We start from the raw sequence: 20,701 nt of genomic DNA, 5'->3' as shown, positions 1-20,701 counted from the left end.
CTTTCATGTCTTAGATTAGATAGGCGCCCACCTGTATAACTAGAGGAATACTTTTCATGTCTTAGATAAATAGGCGCTCACCTGTATAATGAGAGGAATACTTTTATATTTTTAGATAAATAGGCGTCCACCTGTATAACGAGAGGAATACTTTTATGTTTTTAGATAGATAGACGCTCACCTGTATAATGAGAGGAATACTTTTATGTTTTTAGATAGATAGGCGCCCACCTGTATAATTAAAGGAATACTTTTCATGTTTTAGATACATAGGCTCCCACCTGTATAACGAGAGGAGTACTTTTCATGTTTTAGATAAATAGGCGTCCACCTGTACAACTAGAGGAATACTTTCATGTTTTAGATAAATAGGCGCCCACCTGTACAACTAGAAGAATACTTTCATGTTTTAGATAAATAGGCGCCCACCTGTATAACGAGAGCAATACTTTTATGTTTTTAGATAGATAGGCGCCCACCTGTATAATTAGAGGAATACTTTTCATGTTTTAGATACATAGGCGCCCACCTGTATAACGAGAGGAATATTTTTCATGTTTTTAGATAAATAGGTGCCCACCTGTACAACTAGAGGAATACTTTCATGTTTTAGATAAATAGGCACCCACCTGTACAACTAGAGGAATACTTTCATGTTTTAGATAAATAGGCGCCCACCTGTATAACAAGAGGAATACTTTTATGTTTTTAGATAGATAGGCGCCCACGTGTATAATTAGAAAATACTTTTCATGTTTTAGATACATAGGCGCCCACCTGTATAAGGAGAGAAATACTTTTCATGTTTTAGATAAATAGGCACCCACCTGTATAATGAGAGGAATACTTTTATATTTTTAGATAAATAGGCCCCACCTGTATAACGAGAGGAATACTTTTATGTTTTTAGATAGATAGGCGCCCACCTGTATAACTAGAGGAATACTTTTCATGTTTTAGATACATAGGCGCTCACCTGTATAACGAGAGGAATACATTTCATGTTTTAGATAAATAGGCGTCCACCTGTACAACTAGAGGAATACTTTCATGTTTTTAGATAGATAGGCGCCCACCTGTATAACGAGAAGAATATTTTTATGTTTTTAGATAGATAGACGCCCACCTGTATAACGAGAGGTATACTTTTCATGCTTTTAGATAAATAGGTGCCCACCTGTATAATTAGAGGAATACTTTTCATGTTTTTTAGATAAATAGGCTCCCACAGGTATAACAAGTGGAATATTTTTCAGTCCTTACATTTCAGGTCTTGAAACCAGCAACTCACCGGAAAGCAGAAGGTTGCAACAAGAGATCCCAGCGCAAATTCAAGCGCATGAACCAAAAAGAAGATAAGACAAATCGCGAGAGAAGCGGCCTTTGAACATCAAATTATACCCAGCATAACAAATCTGATGAAGAAAGCCGTATCCCTAGAGGAACCACCGAAAAGCTTAATGAAGGAAGTCATATGCCCAGTGGACCGAACCCGACAATGAGAACTGGCATTCAGAAAAAGCAAAAGGCCAGCGCCATCCCCAAGTTTGTGAAAAGGTAAAGCGGCGGAAGATGCACAAGCCGACAAAGAAGCAAACCAGCAAAAACAAGTTGAAGATAGATAAGACCTTATAATTCATAGTCTAGCCTAACTTCTTGTTTTCTTTTGACACGGTGTAACAAGGAGATCGGTAAGGCAGTGGTAACAACACACAACGACAGTAACAGCAGAACCACAGTTCCCCGGTAGCCCCAGCTACCAAAACTTCCCGAACTACATTAACCTGATTCCTTTCTAGCCAGGGATATGTAGGAAACCTTTAAAGCAAAGGTTCAGTTAAACCTTTTTTCAAAAAAATGCTTCACACGGAGTATTCGGATGGGCAAAAATCGCTCACTTTATCTTTGCACGAAAACCCTTCGTGTCTTCGGGTAAAAAGGGGATGCTCTAAGCACGTGATTTTTGCCCTATGAAAGAATTACTCCCAAAAAATTCAAAATAAAACGATTTTCCTTTGGGTACAATTTTTGAGAATTTGCGTGATAGTTTGGTAATTATTTTTGTCCGTAAATGTTTACCCTTGTTATAGTTAATTGAAAAATATAAAAATACATGGTGCATGCATATTTAGGATTTAATCATGCATTTAGGAATTAATTAAACCATCATTTCGCCCTAAAAAGGAAAAAATCAGAAATACATAAATATATTTACCTTTTTATTCTATTTGTTGTCTTTTAGTGATTTAGTTTTTAAGGTTTTAACTTGTGTATTAATTATTCTAAGTGTTAATTAACATTTGTGTAGTTTTATTTTTAATTTTAGGAGTTGTGTTTAAATTAAATTAAAAGAAGAAAAGAGTTGGAAAAAGGGAAAACTCGGATTGGGCCCAAAAATCAGGCCCAAAACCAAGACACAGACCCAGTCCAAACGCCTGGTGCCCGATCCATTCCTATAATCACTGGAATGACGTCGTTCTGTGGCAATCAATCCCATCCGTCGACCTTACATGATCAAACTGCTCAGAATCCGTCCCCCTTACCCGTTCCCTGAACCCGACCTGTTACCCGGTTCGAACCGACCCCCCTACTTAAACCAAACGACGCCGTGTTGGTTAAACCCCCTAATCCTGGCCTTTGATCTTGATTGATCTAGCGGCCAGGATTGAACCACCCACCCCATATAAGAACCCCAATCCCTCATCCCACGCACCCAAACCAAACCCCCCTCACCTACTGTTCATCCTCGTCCCCAGAGACGACCCTCACAAACCCTAGCTACCTTAGGATTCCCCCACCGTAAACCTGGCAACCACGACGCCAATGACCACCAAACTAACACCCCTGAATCACCATGACCCCCTCTCTCCAAATCCACACTCAGTTTACTTCAAATCTTCCCCGAACGTCTCGAATCTTCGTTCGAAGGTTCGAGCAAAAACTAGATCTACACCCACCGACCCCAAATTCATACCATAACACCTCCTGACCTCCCTCACACCCTAAACGCCGTTGGTTCCATTCGAATCTGACCGGAGTTGATAAAAATACAAAATTGCGGGGCCCTCAGTAAAAATTTGCTTTAAAATTGTTTAGATTTCGGGATGGACCGTTTAGCAAAATTTCACGGCCCTACCCAAAGTAAAGGATACGATAGTCGCTCTAGGCGCGCCTTTAATAATTTAATTTTCTTAAACTCGGGTGCACATTTATGTGACCCAAATCCAAATCTCAACGGAGTTGAAACGTGCCAACAACCATGGGTGCATTGATGTGACGTGGTTCGAGATGTATTTCCACAATGTTGCAATTCTTGATAAAAAAAATAATAATAATGACAAAAGCGGTTAAAAGTTAAAACTTGCACTTGAGCTCATAATTATAATATCAGATAAACAAGCCGAATATGACAGTTGAGCGACCGTGCTAGAACCACGGAACTCGGGAATGCCTAACACCTTCTCCCGGGTTAACAGAATTCCTTATCCGGATTTCTTGTTCGCGGACTGTAATACAGAGTCATTCTTTTCTTCGATTCGGGATTGAATTGGTGACTTGGGACACCCTAAATCTCCCAAGTGGCGACTCTGAAATAAATAAACAAATCCCGTTTCGATTGTCCTTTAATTGGAAAAACTCCTTCACCCCTTGCGGGGGCGGAAAAAGAGAGGTGTGACAGCTCTGGCGACTTTGCTGGGGATCCAGGACCCAGAATCTCTGGTTCAGGGTTCAAGAATTCGAGCTCAGAATAATTGTTATTATTCGGCATTGTCTATTATCTGATATTATTTTATGAATGGGCTTAAAATGTGCAAAATGATATCTTTTACCGCTTTGATATTACTTGGACTGTATATATAAACTGTGCCGAAACCCCTCTCTTCTCTCTCTTGAGGAGTGCACGCTGGTCGTGACTTCTTTCTGTTAGTGTCATATACCAAAATAGAACGAGGATTCGGAGGAGTTGCAAAACTGGATGGCCTTTTGGTTACCGGTACACAGCTCCCATCGTCGGCTCGAGTCGTCCGCTCGGGTAAGCCAGGTCTAGAACAAACACCTAGGTTTAAAAAAAAATTAGTATAACAAAGCCACATGCCGGATCCCTAGTAGGAACGCTTATTTGCATCATGCGCATTTGACTTAGGGGACTCAACACAGGGGTTGGGTCCGTCTAGGACTTGTAACCTGAAGTGAAAAGACCATCCTGCTACATACTGTGTGCTTTATGCATTTACTTGTTTCAGACTTGCATGTTGACCGGCTTCGAAAAATCGGGAATATTGGAAAATTGCGAAAAAAGAGGGAAGTAACAGTGTAGAGAGTTAATTGCCTATTTTAGAAAAAAAAAACCCAATGCCCCAAATACTGTCGAAATTCTGCCGAAGTTTTGGGGAAAAATGAAAAAGAAAGATATTTTTTTATATAGTTTGTTTCACTCAAAAAGCAAAAGAAAAAAATAGAAAAAAAAGTCTCTTATTTTTAGTTTGGAAAATAGGTTGGTCATTGTTTTTTACGAAAAGAAAAAAAAGAGTTTTTGTTTTGTCTTATTTTCAAAATAGAAAAGGAAAAATAGTTTGTCGTGTCATGGAAAATGAAAAAAAAAAGAGTATTGTTTCCAAAATTTGGTTTATTTTCTCTGCCCGAACTACACCAGTTTGATTCTCGCAGGTGTGAGATACGTAGGCAACCCCCATCGGGTCCAACTTCCCCTTTTGCAAAAATAGGCAAAAAATATCAAAACCTCAAATTTTTCGTCATAAAGAAGTCAGGCGACTCCATTCTTGAAAAATGGCCGAATGTCTCTAAAAAGACGCCGGAATGCTGTTTTTGCAAGAACGCCGCTCTTGCTCATTTTCTCAAGGGCTTCGTCCGATTGGTAAAACACAGCCTTTAAATCTGCTTCAAAGTGCTCAAAGGCCGTATTGACAAGACCGGAGTTTTATTTAAATGTGCGTCAATTTTGGTTTATTCTTTCTTTGAGTCCCACGAGTCCTAATCACCCCAAACCAACATGCAGAATGAGCACAGGTCCAAGTTTGCCGGTAACAGTTAGGAGCAAGATCCCTTTGGAGTTGCGCTTGTGGTGGGAGGATTTGGAAAAGTCAGAGCAAGACAAGATCAAGCTGCATCTGGGAGGTCTGACCAATTTGTTGAATGTCAGACCCAGATGCGACATCATAAAGGCTTTGGTTACATTTTGGGACCCAACCCACAATGTATTCCACTTCTCGGATTTTGAACTAACCCCAACCTTAGAAGAGGTAGCAGACTATATGGACGTTACTGAGGGTTTACGGCACAAATATTTGATCGCTCCGAGAGCCATAAATTCGCACAAGTTCATGGATCTACTGAAGATAAGAAAGGGAGTCCCGTACTCTGAGTTGGATAGGGGTTTTTCTACTCTGCAATTCACATACCAGAGGTATGGGCATATAGGAGGGTTCGATAATCCGGAAAGCGGTGTTTGCAGCAGAGGGAATCAGACAAAGTGGGATGAACATAGGCGGTTCGCCTTCATGGTAGCGTTCTTGGGCATTGTGGTGTTTCCTCGGAAAGATAGAAATATTGATTTAAAGGTGGCTGGAATCGTCAAGGTCCTGATTACCAACAACAAAAGAACGCTTGCTCCTATGATAGTGTCCGAGATATACCGAGCTCTCACAGCCTGTAAAGCCGAGGCAGATTTCTTTGAAGGATACAATTATTGCAGATGTGGATGATCGAGCACTTATGTCATCATCCTCAGTGTATGAGCTATATATCTACGAACGAAGGCTGCATTGAAGGATATAACCCGAGGGTTTTAGGGCTCATATTGCCGGAAGGGTTTGAAGACTGGGTATTATATCTCCGTGCCATCACCGCAGTACAAATAGATTGGACATTGTGTTGGCTTCCTGTTGAAGAAATTGTGTATGTGCCCGCCACTGGTCCTTACTTCGACTTAATGGGACTCAGAGGTATTCAACCTTATGCACCTTACCGGGTGATGAGACAATTGGGAAGATGTCAGGTGGTACACCCAGACGAAGATCTCAGTATTTATGTAGTCGAGGTTAGCAACGACGACCAATTTCATGAAAAGACAGTTCGTTATATATGGAGCAAATGCAAGTATTTGCCGGCAAATACTCGAGTGTGTGACCTATCCAGAGGTGAAGTCTCACCTGCTTATCTCGCTTGGCATAGAAAGAAGAGCACTGCGAGAGACGAACCAGAATGGCCAACCAAAAGACCTCACCTCCAAGATTTTATTGAGTCATCGCAAGAACAGTGGGGCTGGCTTGCAAAAGAAGAAAACTACAGGGCAGAAATAGGCAAGCTAAAACAACAGATTAGGGACCTGGAATTTGAAAACAATGTGCAAATTGCTGCCGACAAAGGGGAAAAGAACAAGTTGGCCCAAGAAAATGGGGTGCTGAAGGCCTGAATCCGATAAATAAGAAAAGAGGCTGACAACCAACAAAGGAGTCGGTCGGACGAAAGGTTGATAAATGGGCTAAAAAATCAAATCACCAAGTGTCAAAACGGTTTAGAAAGATCGGAAGCTAGCGTGGCGAGAATCCGAGCCAGATGGGCAAGGGGTACAGAAGCGCGAGCAAAACATATGCGGCAAATAAATAGGGACTACGAGGGGGGCATCTCTATATTGAGAGGAACAATATCCACTCTCGAAGGGCGGATCTTCAGACAAGCCCGAGATGCCCGAGCAGACAGAAGGCGCTATTATGATTTAATGGCCAGAATGGAAGAACGAATGGAGAGGTTTCAGGATCGACTCGCCGACAATGCTCAAATACTGGGACTAAAGAACCGGCGAATAGAGCAACTGTTCGTTGAAAGGGATAACATCCGAGGAAAGATTGATGAGATTGGGCACTACATCTACATGAGATGCCTATCATGTGAGCAAATACCTCGTGATATCCTTCTTGCCTGCATCATGGGCTACGTCCACCGGATCATGAATGAGTTGAAGAGCTTGCAGAAGGGGTCTTACACCTAAGTCCGCGGAAAGGCCGAACGATGCCTCGCGAGCACTTAAGTAGAAATTCTTAATGTATCCCTAGTTCGAGTCTTGTTTGTTGACTTTATTGGTCCGATATCTTCCCATATGGTGTTTTCCATCGAGTCAAGTTAAGTATTTTGGAATCCGCATTTTGCTGTTCTTTGTTTAAAATAAGTAGTTTGTAATAGCAAATTTTGGTTATGAACTAAATGATTCCAAAAGAATTTTGTATCTGTACTTTGTGGCAGATATACGCCAGGTCTGATTCACGCGGGAACGTGATACATAGGCAATCCACATAAGATTCGACCACCACTAAAAAAGGAAAGAAAAGAAAAAAAAACAAGAAAAAGGAAAAAAGGGGAGAGAAGAAAAGAAAGAAGAAAGGAAAAATAATAGAGAGGAAAGCGAAGGGTTCCCAAAAACACTTTAAAGACACAAATAAAGCAAGCTGGGATGACGCATGCGGTTGAAGCAAAAACATGTTAGAAAAGGTTAACTGCTTAGGAACATTGCATCCCCAACGTGTAATTACCAAATCTGTTAAACTCTCACACTAACAAGTTTGTTGTTTTCCAAATACCAGACAGTTAGTTGTTAAAGCGTTCTGGCATCACATCATTATCAAACCAGATCCAAAGGACCCATACCTATAATCATGACTACTTCAGAAAACAGTGCCGAGGAAGAAAGGCCAGTAAGCCAGTTGCTGAAAGAGGCAATGGAAAAGATAGAGAGGATGGGATTGGAGATGAATGCGATGCAGTTAGCTTGGCTAAAGTACAAAAAAGCCCTGAACCACCCGTTACTCTTACACTAGGGCATATGCCAGAATACCCTCACCCTGGCCCTTCAACAAGCCTCCCGAATCACCACTATTATCAGGGGAGAAGCCCCTATGATTCCCAAGCTCCACCACCCCATCAACATCTCCCAACACCAAATGTTCCCACTTTTATGGGACCCACACCAGCCACGCTGCAAAGATCAACTAGGGAGTCGTTGTTTCAGGCTCATGACGCACAATACTATCCCCCTGAACCCACATTCAATGCACTAGAAACCCATACCTATAATCTACACTTGGAGGTCCCGGCGGAGATTGAAAAACCGGCTAAGGTTCCAGAACAGGATGAGGTAATGAGGAAGTTCAAAAGCCTGGAGCAGTCCTTTAGGAGCATGCACGGATTGGGCAACCAGGTTAGCGTGGCCTACAAGGATCTATGCCCTTTCCCAGATGTCCAACTCCCGGCAGGGTTCAAGATGCCCAAGTTTGACTTATACGAAGGGCACGGTGATCTTATGGCACATTTACGGGGCTTTTGCAGCAAAATGAGAGGAGCAGGCGGCAAAGATGAGCTGCTGATAGCTTATTTTGGTCAAAGCTTGAGTGGATCGGCATTGGAATGGTATACCAGACAAGATCCCAGTAGATGGTACACTTGGGATGATCTAGCGCAGGCTTTCGCGGGTCACTTTCAATACAATCTCGAGATAGTCCCTGACCGTTTCACATTACTGAGGACCGGAAAGAAGCTTGGGGAAAGCTTTCGTGAGTTTGGTTTCTGCTGGAGAGAACAGGCAGCCAGGGCTGATCCTCCCATGAGGGAGGGGGAAATGGTGGACTACTTCCTGCAAACGCTGGATCCAACTTACTTTGGTCACTTGGTGACAACGGTTGGAAAATCCTTCAACGAAGTAGTAAAGGTAGGGGTTATGATAGAGGATGGGCTGAAGTCCGATAAAATCTTGAATTACTCAGCGCTTAAGGCAACAACTCAGGCTATTCAGAGCGGCACGGGAGGCGCGCTGGGGAGGAAGAAGAAAGAAGAAGTCGCCATAGTTGAGGCAGACAGTTGGGCCAGGTCCAGCAAAACATACTACAACCAACCCAGACCCCACAATCCAAATTATCCATACAGCCCGTCACAACACTACTATCCACCTCAAGAACCACACTTCTCCGTGCACCAAGCCCAAACATACACTCAGCCTCTAGTTAGCCCGTAGTGGCGCGCGCCGGCTCCCCAAAACGCATATGCCCCTCCACAGAACACATACCCTCCACCCCAAAATGCCTATCCTCCACCGAGGGCCTACAAGAACCCTCCAGGGGCAGGCTTTCGAGGAAATCAAGCTTCTAGAAATGAAAGGCTACGGAGACAGAAAGCCTTTACTGAGTTGGGGGAAACCTATACCGCCTTGTTCCACAAGTTGAGGCAGTTAGGTTTGTTGAGTCCTGTTAGCCTAGGTGGCCAAACCCCCTACCCCAAAATTTGGACCAATCGGTAAGCTGCGAGTACTGTTCAGGGATGCTAGGGCATGATACCGAAAAATGTTGGAGGTTGAAACAGGAAATACAAGATCTTATTGATGCCAACAAGATCGAGGTCCAGATGCCGTAGGCACCCAACATCAACCAGAACTCATTGCCAGTATACCCCGAAGCTCACATGATCGAGCTGGTACACAAAGGTGGGGAGCCCAAGAAACCCTCACAGACAGTGATGATGATCCGTGCCACTCCAAGAGAAAAATCGACCAGTGAGGAAGCAGGGGTACAGTTGAAGGGGGAGGATGTCAAGCCAGTGGTGGTATTAGGGAAGAATCCATCCACCACAACAAAGAAACCAGAGCTAGCCAAATTGGTAGTATCGGGAGCATCATCTGCACCCGTAGTTGTTGTGAAAGGGGTCTATAGGGAACCGGTCGTCATAAAGCCGGTAGTCCAATTTCCAGTGATTGATAGCAAGGTTGTGCCTTGGAAGTATGAAAAGGCAGTGGTAATGTACAAGGGAAAGCAAGTGGAGGAAGATAGTTGTGAGGCGCAGGGACTGACTCGATCGGGACGATGTTTTACTCCCGTAGAATTGAGAAGGTCCAACCCAGCAGTAATACAAAAACCCGTGTCAGAAGAATAGGCGGAGGAATTCTTGAAAAAGATGAAAGTGCAGGATTACTCCGTGGTCGAACAATTGAAGAAAACACCGGCCCAGATCTCGTTGTTATCACTATTGATCCATTCGGACGAGCATCGCCGGGCCCTGATGAAGATACTAAATGAAGCTCATGTGCCCAATGAAATTTCAGTGAACCACCTTGAAACGATTGCCAACAAATTTTTTGAGGTAAACAGGGTAACGTTCTCTGATGATGATTTGCCAGTGGAAGGCACGGAACATAATAAAGCTCTCTACTTGACGGTCAAATGTGAAGATTCGGCAGTTACTCGGGCGTTGGTGGATAATGGTTCAAGTGCCAATATTTGTCCATTATCCATACTGAACCAGTCTAATATTGACCATGATAGAATCCACAAGAACAACATTTGCGTCAGAGGATTTGACGGAAGTGGAACAGACACTATGGGGGATATTATACTCGAGTTGACCATCGGCCCGGTCAAGTTTACTATGGAATTCCAGGTATTGGATGCCGCGGTATCTTATAACCTGTTGTTGGGACGACCGTGGATCCACGCGGCCAAAGCGGTGCCATCCACCTTGCATCAAATGGTCAAGTTCGAATGGGACAGACAAGATGTCGTGCTGCATGGGGAAGACACTGCGTGCACCATGGGAGGCGCCATTGTGCCCTTCATAGAAACCAATGATGACAAAGGTCCCTGGGTTTACCAGATTTTCGATGCAGTGTCAGCAAACAAGATTCCCGAGGGTGAAAGCATTCCACACCCCAGGGTAGCTTCCGCAACCGTCATGATGGTTTCAGAGATTCTGGGTAATGGGTTTGTGCCAGGAAAAGGCCTGGGGGCTGAGCTTCAGGGGATTGTTCAACCTGTCTCCTTGCCCAAGAATTTAGAGAACTTTGGACTGGGGTTCAAACCTACTGCGGCAGATGTAAAGCAAGTGCAGAAAATGAAGAAGAGAGTTTGGGTTCTTCCCAAACCAATTCCGCGTCTCTCCAGATCCTTTGTTAGAGCGAGTGCCAAGGGGTCATCGGTCCCAAAAATTCTCGGACCATTGATTGGGATGGATGGGGATTTGAATTAGAGCTTCGAAAGGTTGTTCGCTGATGTCAATATGATAGAAGTTGGAGAGGGTTCCAGCAGAGCAGACATTTAGTTTGTGGGGCCTGAGGCCAGTACCAACAATTGGACAGTTACTCCTCTTCCTACCCGGGGGGAGTCCTGGTAGTAGGCTTTGATTGTTCTTTCTTGTTTTTCGGATTATTCCAGGGTGTAATCCAAATCTCATTTTATTTTCTAAAGTGTGAACCCTGTTATCCCGCATATTTAATAAAATTCTCTCTTCTTGTCTTGTTTTAATTTTGTTTTATTCTTTTCTCTTTCTGAACAGTTCTCTTTTTACTGGTTCTGATGACATGGCATGCACAACGGATCTTCGACCTAGTCTAAAAAATCCATCTGACTCCGACTTAATTGTACAAGAGATCGATTATGATGATGAGTCCGAATATGACGAGGATGAAGCCTTCGAAGAAATAAATAGAGAATTATGTCAGTTCGAAGAGAAGCCCAAGATTAATTTGAATGATACCGAAGCTGTCAATCTAGGGGATGCAGACGATGTCAGGGAAACCAAAATAAGCATCCACATTGAACCAAAAATCAGGGAGGAATTAATCAAAGCCCTCATTGAGTTCAAAGATGTTTTTGCATGGTCATATGATGATATGCCGGGATTAAGCACCGATCTAGTAGTTCACAAATTTCCCACTGACCCGGCATACCCTCCGGTCAAGCAAAAATTGAGGAAGTTTAAGACGGATATGAGTGTGAAGATCAAAGAAGAAGTGACCAAGCAGCTACAGGCAAAAGTTATTCGGGTCACTCGATATCCCGATTGGTTGGCTAACGTGGTACCAGTGCTGAAGAAGGATGGGAAAATCAGGGTATGTGTCGACTATCGCAATCTCAACAAGGCAAGTCCTAAGGATAATTTTTCATTGCCCAACATCCATATCTTGATCGATAATTGCGCGGGGCGCAAGATCGGATCCTTTGTGGACTGCTATGCAGGGTATCATCAGATCTTAATAGACGAAGAAGATGCAGAGAAGACGGCTTTCATTATGCCATGGGGAACTTACTGCTACCGGGTAATGCCATTCGGATTAAAGAATGCTGGGGCAACATACATGAGGGCAATGACTACTGTGTTTCATGACATGATACACAAAGAAATTGAAGTGTACGTAGATGATGTGATCATAAAGTCCTGGCGTCAGGAAGACCATGTAGCAGACCTAAGGAAGTTCTTTCAAAGACTTCGAAGGTATGATATTAAGCTCAACCCGGCCAAATGTGCCTTTGGGGTTCCATCAGGAAAGCTGTTAGGATTCATCGTCAGTCGACGGGGTATTGAGTTGGACCCATCCAAGATCAAATCCATCCAGGATTCGCCCCCGCCAAAGAACAAAACGGAGGTGATGAGTCTGTTGGGAAGACTAAATGATATCAGCAGGTTCATCGCTCAACTCACGGCGACTTGTGAACCCATATTTCGGCTGCTGAAGAAAGATGCTGCGGTAGAATGGACGGCGGAATGTCAAGAAGCATTCGACCAAATCAAGGGGTATCTGTCAAATCCACCGGTGTTGGTCCCACCTGAGCCGGGGAGACCATTAATTCTTTATCTGACGGTCCTGGAGAATTCGTTTGGCTGCGTGTTGGGGCAACGCGACATTACAGGAAGGAAGGAGCAAGCCATCTATTATCTTAGCAAGAAGTTTACAGTATACGAAGTCAAGTATACTCAACTCGAGAGGACCTGTTGCGCCCTAACTTGGGTAGCTCAGAAATTGAAGCATTATTTGTCCTCGTATACTACTTACCTCATTTCCCATTTGGATCCATTAAAGTACATTTTCCAGAAGCCTATGCCTACAGGGAGGTTAGCGAAATGGCAAATTTTACTCACAGAGTTTGACATCGTCTATGTGACGAGGACGGCCATGAAAGCCCAAGCGCTGGCCGATCACTTGGCTGAGAATCCTGTTGATGAAGAATACGAGCCATTGAGGACGTATTTTCCGGACGAGGAAATAATGCATGTAGGTGAGCTGGAATTACCCGAGGAACTAGGTTGGAAACTTTTCTTTGATGGAGCCGCAAACGCAAAGGGAGTTGGAATAGGAGCGGTACTTATTTCTGAAACAGGACGTCATTATCCTGTTACAGCTCAGTTGCGTTTCTATTGTACCAACAACATGGCTGAGTATGAGGCATGCATTTTGGGTCTACGCCTAGCTGCAGACATGGATGTCCAGGACGTTTTGGTCTTGGAAGACTCGGACCTCCTGGTGCATCAAATTCAGGGTGAATGGGAAACACGGGATTTGAAACTCATACCATATCGACAATGTTTGCACGATTTGAGCAAGCGATTTAGATCAGTGAAATTCAGACACATCCCAAGAGTTCATAATGAGGTTGCCGATGCATTGGCCACCTTAGCATCGATGCTACATCACCCCGATAAAGTTCATGTTGACCCATTACACATTCAGGTTCGAGATCAGCATTTTTATTGCAACATGGTAGATGAAGAAGTGGATGGCGAGCCATGGTTTTATGATGTAAAGGAGTACCTCAGGATGGGGATATACCCGGAACAGGCCACCAGAGACCAGAAAAGAGCCATTCGGCGATTGTCAAATGGGTTCTTCCTCAGGGGAGGAGTGTTGTACAGAAGAACCCCAGATTTGGGATTGCTGAGATGTATAGACGCCGGTCAAGCCACGACAGTTATGGCAGAGGTGCATGCTAGAGTTTATGTGCCACATATGAGCGAATATGTACTGGCAAAGAAGATTCTTCGAGCAGGGTATTATTGGCTCACTATGGAGCGTGATTGTATCAATTTTGTTCGGAAATGCCATCAATGTCAGATACATGGAGATTTGATTTATTCCCCGCCAACAGAATTGCGTACAATGTCAGCACCATGGCCATTTGTTGCATGGGGCATGGATGTCATTGGGCCTATTGAGCCGGCAGCAACCAACGGCCATAGGTTCATTCTGGTGACCATCGACTACTTTACTAAGTGTGTTGAAGCTAAAACTTTCAAGTCGGTAACCAAGAAGGTAGTGGTGGATTTTGTTCACTCCCATATCATCTGTAGATTTGGGGTCCCAAAAGTGATCAGCACGGATAATGGTGCAAATCTTAACAGCAATTTGATGAGGGAGGTATGTCAACAGTTTAAGATTACACACCGAAATTCCACCCCATATCGTCCCAAGGCGAATTGAGCAGTTGAAGCAGCCAATAAGAACTTCAAGAAGATACTGAGGAAGATGGTAGAAGGATCTAGACAATGGCATGGGAAAATTACCCTTTGCCTTGTTGGGTTATCGCACTACAGTTCGGACCTCAGTAGGTGCAACTCCTTATTTATTGGTATACGGAACTGAAGCAGTGATACCAGCAGAGGTCGAAATTCCGTCCCTCCGGATTATCACCGAAGCAGGGATCGACGACGATGAATGGGTCAAAGCTCGGCTGGAGCAGTTGAACTTAATAGAAGAAAAACAATTAGCAGTAGTGTGTCATGGCCAGTTGTATCAGAAGAGAATGGCAAGAGCATACAATAAGAAGGTGCGCCCCAGAAAATTTGAAGTAGGGCAGCAAGTATTGAAATGAATCATCCCACATCAGATCGAAGCAAAAGGCAAGTTCGCCCCAAATTGGCAAGGGTCTTATGTTGTGACCAGAGTGTTATCCAACAGCGCTTTATGTCTGACAGATATCGAAGGAAGATGCGTCGACATGGCTATCAATTCTGATGCAGTCAAAAGATATTATGCGTAATTTCTTTAATTATGATAGTTATTTGTTCGTTGGTTTGTACTTGGTACTTATTGGGTGATGAAATGACGGAGGCAATTCTTTCTTCTATCCAAACACTTTTAACCTTTGCTTCCCCCTTTTTGAGCCTTATTTATTCTTTCATACCCCTCTTTTAGAGTCACTAATGAAAAAAAGAAAAGAAATAAAAAGAAAAAAAATGAAACTAGAGAAAAGTCACAAGAAAAACAAAGGAATCGTGGGAACTACGTTTGACCTGATTCCTCAAAGAAGTATACGTAGGCGCCTCACGGCTTGGTCATAGTGTAACAAAAAATAAAAATCCCCCAAGCAAAGAAAACTGGGGCAGAAGTTATGTTTTAAAGTTTCAAAAGAGGTTTTAGTTGTAATGTTTCATCCATCAAAGTTATTTTTTGAATTTTTGATAGCTTTTCTTTTAACCCCACACAAAACAAATATCGATGTCCAAAAAAGATCTCCCGATCAATATCCGAGAAGTGCCAAGTCATGCAAACGGAAGTCGGGAACAACACTCTGATACCCAGCAAAAGAAGAGGATCATAAACTGGAAATGAATTGATAGCCAAAAAGAATCCCCAGCAGAGAGAGTCATATCGGCAACACTCCAATCCCCAGCTGGAAAAATAAAATAAAATGAGAGAGTCTTATCGGTGAAAACCTTCACAGGCACCATAAGGCGACGGGAGCTGAGAGAAAGGAGAGAGTCTTATTAGTGAAAACCCCTCGAAGGGCACTATGAGGCGACAAGATGAGGTCGGCGGAAAGAATCTGCATATGGCAAAAGTTAGGCGTCAGATTATTCCCAGCAAATGAGGCCATCAGGAAGATTGATTGATGCAAATAGACTGGGTCGATTAATCTGAAATGCACGACATGATCGTTGGGACCAGTCATACCGTCTAGATAAGTTCTTTCCTTTTCTTCTCTCCCAGCATTTGTTTAGAAATTTTTTTCTCTTTTTCTATCTTTTCATTTCTTTGTCTAAAAAGACTTTTTCCAGAATTTTGTTTTGAGAAGGATTTTTCAGAGTTTACTACCAGTGGCCAAAATGGTACAAAGCAAAATGCGAAGGGGATAGGCCAAAGACAAGGCAATAAGACAAAAGGCGTTTGTTGCAAGACCAAATGACAAACTGGTCTAGAAAGTTAAACGGAACATGGAAAAAAGCGGAAAACAACGGTTGAGGAACTTATGGACCAAGTTCCAAGAAGATCCCCAACAGAACTTCGATAGATCACTGACCAAGTTCCAAGGTGGTCAGACAACACAGAAAGGGGGAAGGAGGAAAAGAGAATTAATCCGCAGCAAAATAACCCCAACAGTCCTATCCTCAATAACGTTATCCCCAGATGATAACATTTTATCCCCTGCAGTACTGAGGGAAAATAAAACTTTTAAGGGAGTAGTTTTGGAGTCGAAGAAGACTCCCCCAGCATGTTTTGAAACAAAAGAGCGGGGAAGGGATAAATGGAAAAACCATCCCCAGCAGAAATATCATCCCTGACAAGTAACGTTATCCCCAATCAGTTTTGGGAGCGCAGAGCAAGGGAGAAGGAATGAAAAAAAAACCATCCCCAGCAGGAGTGACACGATCACTCACCATGTTTAAAACTAATAAGATTTCCTTTGATTTCTACAGGAAAATAAAGGTTGATGATGGCAGAAAGACACGCCACAAGGAAGATCACCAAAACTATGGCAGAAAGACACGCCACAAGGAAGATCACCAAAACTGGGGCAGAAAATTTTCTGCCATTGTCAAAATTTTCTCGAAGGAACGAGGAAACAAAGTCAAATATTTTCATGTTTTAGATAAATAGGCGTCCACCTGTATAACGAGAGGAATACTTTCATGTTTTAGATAAATAGGCGCCCACCTGTATAACTAGAGGAATACTTTCATGTCTTAGATTAGATAGACGCCCACCTGTATAACTAGAGGAATACTTTTCATGTCTTAGATAAATAGGCGCTCACCTGTATAATAAGAGGAATACTTTTATGTTTTTATATAAACAGGCACCCACCTGTATAACGAGAGGAATACTTTTATGTTTTTAGATAGATAGGCGCCCACCTGTATAATGAGAGGAATACTTTTATGTTTTTAGATAGATAGGTGCCCACCTGTATAATTAGAGGAATACTTTTCATGTTTTAGATACATAGGCGCCCACCTGTATAACGAGAGAAATACTTTTCATGTTTTAGATAAATAGGCGCCCACCTGTACAACTAGAGGAATACTTTCATGTTTCAGATAAATAGGCGCCCACCTGTACAACTAGAGGAATACTTTCATGTTTTAGATAAATAGGCGCCCACCTGTATAATGAGAGGAATACTTTTATGTTTCTAGATAGATAGGCGCCCACCTATATAATTAGAGGAATACTTTTCATGTTTTAGATACATAGGCGCCCACCTGTATAACGAGAGGAATACTTTTCTTGTTTTAGATAAATAAGCGCCCACCTGTACAACTAGAGGAATACTTTCATGTTTTTAGATAGATAGGCGCCCACCTGTATAACGAGAGGAATACTTTTCATGTTTTAGATAAATAGGCGCCCACCTGTATAACGAGAGGAATACTTTTCATGTTTTTAGATAAATAGGCGCCCACCTGTATAACTAGAGGAATACTTTTCATGTTTTTTAGATAAATAGGCGCCCACCTGTATAACAAGCGGAATATTTTTCAGTCCTTACATTTCAGGTCTTGAAACCAGCAACTCACCGGAAAGCAGAAGGTTGCAACAAGAGATCCTAGCGCAAATTCAAGCGCATGAACCAAAAAGAAGATAAGACAAATCACGAGAGAAGCGGCCTTTGAACATCAAATTATGCCCAGCATAACAAATCTGATGAAGAAAGTCGTATCCCCAGAGGAACCACCGAAAAGCTTAATGAAGGAAGCCATATCCCCAGTGGACCGAACTCGACAGTGAGAACTGGCATTCAGAGAAAGCAAAAGGCCAGCGCCATCCCCAAGTTTATGAAAAGGAAAAACAAGTTGATGATAGATAAGACCTTATGATTTATAGTCTAGCCTAACTTCTTGTTTTCTTTTGACACAGTGTAACAAGGAGATCGGTAAGGCAATGGTAACAATACACAACGGCAGTAACAGCAGAACCACAGTTCCCCGGTAGCCCCAGCTACCAAAACTTCCTGAACTACATTAACCTGATTCCCTTCTAGCCAGGGATATGTAGGAAACCTTTGAAGCAAAGGTTCGGTTAAACCTTTTTTCAAAAAAATACTTCACACGGAGTATTCGGATGGGCAAAAATCGCTCACTTTATCTTTGCACGAAAACCCTTCGTGTCTTCGGGCAAAGAGGGGCTGCTGTAAGCACGCAATTTTTGCCCTATGAAAGAATTACTCCCAAAAAATTCAAAATAAAACGATTTTCCTTTGGGTACAATTTTTGAGAATTTGCGTGACATTTTGGTAATTATTTTTGTCCGTAAATGTTTACCCTTGTTATAGTTAATTGAAAAATATAAAAATACATGGTGCATGCATATTTAGGATTTAATCATGCATTTAGGAATTAATTAAACCATCATTTCGCCCTAAAAAGGAAAAAATCAGAAATACATAAATATATTTACCTTTTTATTCTATTTGTTGTCTTTTAGTGATTTAGTTTTTAAGGTTTTAACTTGTGTATTAATTATTCTAAGTGTTAATTAACATTTATGTAGTTTTATTTTTAATTTTAGGAGTTGTGTTTAAATAAAATTAAAAGAAGAAAAGAGTTGGAAAAAGGGAAAACTCGGATTGGGCCCAAAAATCAGGCCCAAAACCAAGACACAGACCTAGTCCAAACGCCTGGTACCCGGTCCATTACCATAATCACTGGAACGATGTCGTTCTGTGGCAATCGATCCCAGCCGTCGACCTTACATGATCCAACAGCTCAGAATCCGTCCCCCTTACCCGTTCCCTGAACCCGACCCGTTGCCTGGTTCGAACCGACCCCCCTACTTAAACCAAATGACGTCGTGTTGGTTAAACCCTCTAATCCTGGCCTTTGATCTTGATTGATCCAGCGGCCAGGATTGAACCACCCACCCCGTATAAGAACCCCAATCCCTCACCCCACGCACCCAAACCAAAAACCCCCCTCACCTATTGTTCATCCTCATCCCCAGAGACGACCCTCACAAACCCTAGCCGCCTTAGGATTCCCCCATCGTAAACCCGGAACCACGATGCCGATGACCACCAGACTAACACCCCTGAATCACCATGACCCCCTCTCTCCAAATCCACACTCAGTTTACTTCAAATCTTCCCCGAACGTCTCGAATCTTCGTTCGAAGGTTCGAGCAAAAACCAGATCTACACCCACCGACACCAAATTACCATAACACCTCCTGACCTCCCTCACACCCTAAACGCCGTTGGTTCTATTCGAATCTGACCGGAGCTGAACGAATCCCAAATCGAACCACAAAGAACCCTAAAAAGACCAAAAGTTGAGGTCTGTCCAAATTTAAAGACGATGTGGGGTCTAATCGACCTTAGTCGAAGTGTTCTTAGTTGAGAACACTCGATTAAGGTCCATTCGACCCCAAAAATGTTCGAGTCCGAGTTCGAGCCTGGGTCAGTTTTGATTTCGAATCCCTGAGGTAATTTTTCCCTTTCTTTTGTTCTCCTATGAAATTTATTTGTTTTTCATGTTTAGTTTGGTTTGTTTTTGATTTTTCTGTCAAGTCTGTGAATCCTGAGGTAATGTTTAGTTTGTTTTGTGTGTTTTATTGATTGTTTGCTGTCTATTATAGCTTGTATAGTCGTTTAAATAAGTGTCGTCAATTAATCTATTTAAAATTATAGGAAACAGGATAGTAGTTCATTAATGTCCTCCATGTATGTTTACCAGCCCTACATCTGTATGCTAACTTGTAATGAACCTGTGGAATATGTTCAGTTCTGTCTTTGAACTAGACTGCTCATTCATTCAGTAACCCCATGATCTTCATAGTTTGCTATAGAAGCATGTTCATTACTGCTTTGATCTTAGCCTGTTGGCTGTTTCCTGTTTGCATTTTGACTCTGAGTTGGTCAGGTTTGGCTCCCAATATGACCAACTCATTTGGTTTGATTGACACCCCTTTATGATCTGATTTTGAGTTGAACTTAGGCTAGGAATTGGATATAGTTGTAGAAATCTAGGAGATCAATCAGAAATCAGTGTTAAGTTCAAGCTTATATAGTTGGTAAGTTCAGACAAGTAAGGCTTAGGGTAATACAGTAATATGCCAGAGTTAAGGGGTAATTTTGGGAGTTTAGTAGGATTTTAACAGGTTGTAAAGCTAAGGTCTGCCTAGGGGTCATTTGTTAAACTTAGTTTAATTGTCAGTGGGGTACATAACATGAGGGCATGGGTTTATGTGAATACTATAACCCCTCCCATGACTCTTGATTAAAACAAATAGGACAAGCATGGGGAACAATATAGTGGGCATCAAGAAAAGATATTTAGGCATGGGGAATTAAGGAGTATGGGCAGAATAAAAGGCTGAAGGCATCAAGGTAGCTAGGCTGGCCTACTTTGCTTATAAATAGGCTCATTTAGAATAAAGGTGAAAAGAAAAAGAAAAAGCAAAAACAAGGATGGTCTTTCAACCTTTAGTAGGTCAGTCTATCTTCAGAGTGATATAGAGTGAGATTGTGTTGGAATTTCAATATAATTTCCAGAGGCTACTGCTTTCTTGCATCTGGTTCCTTCTCTGATTTGCCTGTACTTGTTTTGGTATTGCTGGGCTGCAAACTGAATTTCTTGCTTAGGTTTTTAAAAATCTGTTGCTGGGTTTTGTTCTTGTTGATTGCTGGTTTCTGTTTTTGCTGTTTGCTGTGAATGC

Source organism: Nicotiana tabacum, chromosome 16 (genome assembly GCF_000715075.1).
Source record: "Nicotiana tabacum cultivar K326 chromosome 16, ASM71507v2, whole genome shotgun sequence".
NCBI lineage: Eukaryota > Viridiplantae > Streptophyta > Magnoliopsida > Solanales > Solanaceae > Nicotiana > Nicotiana tabacum.
This window is presented reverse-complemented; position numbering follows the sequence as displayed.